The sequence below is a fragment of the Bufo gargarizans genome, chromosome 7, assembly GCF_014858855.1.
Source record: "Bufo gargarizans isolate SCDJY-AF-19 chromosome 7, ASM1485885v1, whole genome shotgun sequence".
Classification (NCBI taxonomy): Eukaryota; Metazoa; Chordata; class Amphibia; order Anura; family Bufonidae; genus Bufo; species Bufo gargarizans.
The window spans coordinates 145952514-145958513 of record NC_058086.1 but is presented as its reverse complement, the minus strand read 5'-3'; positions in this window follow the sequence as shown (position 1 = coordinate 145958513).

Below are 6000 nucleotides of genomic sequence, written 5' to 3'. Positions count from 1 at the left end.
CAAGAATGGCTAAGAGGAAAAAATTGGACTATTCTAAAGTGGCCTTCTATGAGCCCTGACCTCAATCCTATTGAGCATCTTTGGAAGGAGCTGAAACATGCAGTCTGGAAAAGGCACCCTTCAAACCGGACACAACTGGAGCAGTTTGCTCATGAGGAGTGGGCCAAAATACCTGCTGAGAGGTGCAGATGTCTCATTGACAGTTACAGGAAGCGTTTGATTGCAGTGATTGCCTCAAAAGGTTGCGCAACAAAATATTAAGTTAGGGGTACCATCATTTTTGTCCATGCCTGTTTCATGAGTTTATTTTTTTACATAATTCTGTTGAAGCATGGTTGAAAAACAATGTCTGACTTTCATTGGTTAACATTTATAGAATTTTAATTTATTATTACTTTTGTCAGATTAAAGTTATTTCTGTGACCATTGTGACTTTTTCTTTCATTGACCAAAGGGTACCAACAATTTTGTCCACGTCTGTATATAATTCCACATGTGTTAATTCATAGTTTTGCCTTCAGTGTGAATCTACAATTTTCATAGTCATGAAAATAAAGAAAACTCTTTGAATGAGAAGGTGTGTCCAAACTTTTGGTCTGTACTGTATATAAAAAAAAAGTGAATTACCAATGGAGCAGTTGGAGGAGACGATCCGGAGAATGAGCAAGGCTGCGAAGGTTCGGGGTCCAGGAGCAGCTGCAGCATCTCTTCAGGGGGGGCAGCTGAGGCTTCCGTTCCGCCTCAGCCCACAGCGGACCAGGCCGCCGGCGGGCTTTAGCCCTCAATCCCCCCCCCCCCCCGGGCTCAGCGCCGACGTCAGAGCCCTTCAGAGGACCCTCCATGCCGGGAGACGGCGGAGAAAGCTTCCTCCCGCACTCCCCGGCATGGGAGGAATCCAGATTGCTGGCGGAGCCCACGAGGTGGCCGGGTCTAGTCACCTCCGTCGTCATCCGGATGCGGCATGGAGGCAGGACCTGGAACAGCGGCACCTTCCCATGTCCTGGGGAGGAAGGTGCCCCTCAGCGGGTTCAAGGCGACAGGAGACACGGGGCTGCTGTGGTGCCAGGGGAGTTTTGCAGCAGGCCTCCATCGCCATCGCCAGTTTTGCTGCAGGGAGAAGCTCCGCCCCCTCTGGTCTGTCTGTAGAGGAGAACAGCCCTAACGTCCCTGGTTGGAGCGCGGCCGGGGGACAGCGTTTTGATGAAAGCGGATCAGGAGCTGGAGGATTGGCACAAAGGACGGGACACCAGGATTCTGGACCTTCGGCTGATGGGGTCGGTCACAGCACCCAGGTGAGATTTCTTTGTGACCCTTAGTGCAGGTAGTGGCAGGGTGTGGGGGAGGTGGTGGGCCCCAGGCGGATTTAGGTAGGGGCTTGGAGCAGTTGTTCGGGGGTTTGGTGGGCTTATTAGCTGTTTGGGGTACGGGGGGGATGTCCCCGTTGCTGACATGGGGGTGGCAGGGAGCCCTGGGGGGTCTAGTATGGGCAGGGGAAATGGTGTAGGGCTAGGGAGCAATGTGGCGTCAGTGCAAATGCAGACGGGGGGTGGTGGAGGAGGAAACGGTCCGGTTAGATGATAAAACAAAGGGGCAAGTTTATGTCTGCTTTGAAGGTCCGTGGTGGCTCATTTAAAGCAGGAGGTAAGGGAGTGTATTTAAAAGGGCGACTATGTGGAAATTTTCTCTTTGCTCCCATTAGATAAGTTTAACTTGGATAGGTTGCGGAAGGAAGAGGGTAAAAAAGAGGAGGAGGAGAAGCGTAGATATCGGCTAATACCGCGAACGCTCCAAAACTGGTTACAGGTGTTTGCAATATTGGCGAGTATTGGCGCCCGAGTGCTGTTTTTTTTATATGGACACGATTAGGGAGGCGTATCGGGTATATGGGTGATAGCGTTGCTGCAATATGATGAGCAGTTCAGGCAGAGGAAAGCGGTACGTCGGGAGATGAGATGGGACCACAAAGATATAGCTTTGTGGCTGAAGGTGACTGCGCCCATAAGGTCAGAGCAGTCCTTTCGGGGGGAACCAGGAGGTGGGGGGCAGTCAAGTGTCGCCGTGGCGTCCGCAAAAGGCTTGTGCTTCTCATTCAACGATGGGAACTGTAAATTCGGAGTGCAAATTTAAGCACGAATGCTCCACATGTGGGTGATCTCATGGTGCGGCGAGGTACTTGAGGAGTAGTAGACAAAGAGGGGGGATATCAATAGCAAAGGGGGAGACGCCGGTTCGTCTGGAAAGGATAGAGCCGTTCCTAGATAGATATCCAGATAAGGAAGGAGAGGCGTTATTGCGCGGGGGGGGGTTGTTTCGTTGGACTTTCAAATTCGCCATGTTTAAATTTGCGAGTGTCTCCGCTGGGGGTGGTTCCGAAGAAGGAGGTGAATAAGTTTCAGCTTATTCACCACCTGTCTTTTCCAAAGAGAACGTCGTTCAATGATGGTATTGATCCGGCTTTGTGTTCCGTGGCTGTTGCATGGGTTAAGAAGTTTGGGAGGGGGGTGCTACTAGCAAAGGCTGACATTGAGGCAGCTTTTAGGTTATTGCCAGTACATCAGAATTGTTTGCATTTATTGGGGTGTTTTTGGGATGGGGGATTTTTTGCAGATAGGTATTTGTCCATGGGATGTTCTTTGTCATGCACGTACTTTAAAGTGTTTAGTTCGTATTTGGAGTGGGCGGCGGTGGATTCATCTGGTTGTGAATCTATTATTCACTATTTAGACGACTTCCTTTGTATAGGTCCTCCGGGTTCGAAAGTGTGCGCATTATTGCTGCAAAAACTGGCTACGGTGTTCGTGGCGTTTGGGGTCCTGTTGGCAACGGAAAAGACTGTAGGGCTGGTTACGGAATTGAGTTTTCTGAGGATTGTTGTTGACACCATAGGAATGGAGTGCAGGTTGCCGGAGGACAAGTTGGAGGATTCGAAAAGGGAGGTGGGGAGGGCGACTCATTTGAAGAAGTTAAAATTGCGGGAGCTTCAGTCACTCCTGGGAAAACTCAATTTTGCGTGTCAGATTATGCCCATGGGGAGGGTTTTTTGTAGAAGGTTGGCGGGGGCAATGGCAGGCGTGATTTCACCACATCACTACACTCGCTTGGGTAGGGAATTGAGAGCGGACTTAAAGGTTTGGAATTCCTTCCTGGAACGGTATAACGGTCACTCGCTATTCATGGGTGAAGTGGTGAACTCATTTGATTGTGAGTTGTTTTGTGATGCGGCGGGGGTTTGGTTTCAGCGTTTACTGGGGGGGACAATGGTGCGTTGGGGAATGGACGGCTAGTTGGCCGGAGAGGGGGTGGTTAAAGAATTTAGCCCTATTGGAGCTGTTTCCCATTGTGGTATCAGTCATGTTGTGGGGGAGTGTTTCAGGGATAAGAAGGTTTGTTTGCACTGTGATAACTTGGGGGTGGTTCAGGTGATAAAAGGGTTATCTGCCTCGTCTGCTACAGAGACTAGTCTTGGAGTGTTTGGAGATCAACGCTTGGGATGTGGCGGCACATGTACCAGGGCTTGACAACGGTATGGCTGAGCCACTCTCTCGTTCACAGTGGGATCGATTTCGGCAGCTGGCCCCAGAGGCGGAAGAGTCTGGGAGGGAGTGCCCAAGCTGTCTTTGGGAGTTTCTGGAGGGACCGTAGCCGAGCTGGTTCAGGCATCGTTGGCGCCAGTTAGGGTGCATAGGGTGCCAGATGTTCTTGTGCTGCATGTTGGCGGCAATGATTTGGTGGCGCGGCCATTGAGGGAGCTGTTGAGTACCATGAAATTTGATTTGTTACGGCTGTGGGCTTTGTTTCCAAGGTTAGTAACAGTTTGGTCGGACATAGTTCCAAGGACGGTCTGGAGAGGGGCTAGATTGGTTGAGGGGGTGAATACAGCTAGAATAAAGTTGAACAGGGCGATGGGTCGTTTTATGGCCAGGAATAGAGCGGTGGCGGTGAGGCATATAGAGCTGGAAAAAGGGTTTAGGAAGTTTTGGAGGTCTGACAGGGTACAACTCAATGCGGTCAGGTTGGACATGTGGAGTTTGGCCCTGCAGGAAGGTATTGAGAGGGCCTTGGGAGTATCGAGGGCCGCGCAGACTTAAGGCGTCAAGTCTACGCGTTGGTGGAGGGGGAGGTCCTTGAAGTCAGTTTATTCACTGGTGAGGAGGATGGGAGGGCTCTGCGGTTAGGGACTCCAAGAGGTGGCGGAATTGAAGAGGGGGGCCATTCAGTGGTGCTTCTGAGCTGGTGGGCAACGGCTGGAGGCAAGATGGCACCCCTGTGAGGTATTTCTGTTATTTGGGGCTTTAAGGACCTCCCCTTGGAAGGAACTGAATATACAGGGAGTGCAGAATTATTAGGCAAGTTGTATTTTTGAGGATTAATTTTATTATTGAACAACAACCATGTTCTCAATGAACCCAAAAAACTCATTAATATCAAAGCTGAATTTTTTTGGATGTAGTTTTTAGTTTGGTTTTAGTTTTAGCTATTTTAGGGGGATATCTGTGTGTGCAGGTGACTATTACTGTACATAATTATTAGGCAACTTAACAAAAAACAAATATATACCCATTTCAATTATTTATTTTTACCAGTGAAACCAATATAACATCTCAACATTCACAAATATACATTTCTGACATTCAAAAACAAAACAAAAACAAATCAGTGACCAATATAGCCACCTTTCTTTGCAAGGACACTCAAAAGCCTGCCATCCATGGATTCTGTCAGTGTTTTGATCTGTTCACCATCAACATTGCGTGCAGCAGCAACCACAGACATCCCAGACACTGTTCAGAGAGGTGTACTGTTTTCCCTCCTTGCAAATATCACATTTGATGATGGACCACAGGTTCTCAATGGGGTTCAGATCAGGTGAACAAGGAGGCCATGTCATTAGATTTTCTTCTTTTATACCCTTTCTTGCCAGCCACGCTGTGGAGTACTTGGACGTGTGTGATGGAGAATTATCCTGCATGAAAATCATGTTTTACTTGAAGGATACAGACTTCATCCTGTACCACTGCTTGAAGAAGGTGTCTTATAGAAACTGGCAGTAGGACTGGGAGTTGAGCTTGACTCCATCCTCAACCCGAAAAGACCCCACAAGCTCATCTTTGATGATACCAGCCCAAACCAGTACTCCACCTCCACCTTGCTGGCGTCTGAGTCGGACTGGAGCTCTCTGCCCTTTACCAATCCAGCCACGGGCCCATCCATCTGGCCCATCAAGACTCACTCTCATTTCATCAGTCCATAAAACCTTAGAAAAATCAGTCTTGAGATATTTCTTGGCCCAGTCTTGACGTTTCAGCTTGTGTGTCTTGTTCAGTGGTGGTCGTCTTTCAGCCTTTCTTACCTTGGCCATGTCTCTGAGTATTGCACACCTTGTGCTTTTGGGTACTCCAGTGATGTTGCAGCTCTGAAATATGGCCAAACTGGTGGCAAGTGGCATCTTGGCAGCTGCACGCTTGACTTTTCTCACTTCATGGGCAGTTATTTTGCGCCTTGGTTTTTCCACACGCTTCTTGCGACCCTGTTGACTATTTTGAATGAAATGCTTGATTGTTCGATGATCACGCTTCAGAAGCTTTGCAATTTTAAGAGTGCTGCATCCCTCTGCAAGATATCTCACTATTTTTGACTTTTCAGAGCCTGTCAAGTCCTTCTTTTGACCCATTTTGCCAAAGGAAAGGAAGTTGCCTAATAATTATGCACACCTGATATAGGGTGTTGATGTAATTAGACCACACCCCTTCTCATTACAGAGATGCACATCACCTAATATGCTTAATTGGTAGTAGGCTTTCGAGCCTATGCAGCTTGGAGTAAGACAACATGCATAAAGAGGATGATGTGGTCAAAATACTCATTTGCCTAATAATTCTGCACTCCCTGTAGAGTTATGGTTATTTATATGGTTATTTATATTTTATGTTGTTTGTTAATAAAAACGGCTGCTGTGGCCAATTCATTCCAGCCTGGGGTCCAAGTCTTTATTAAAAGGTA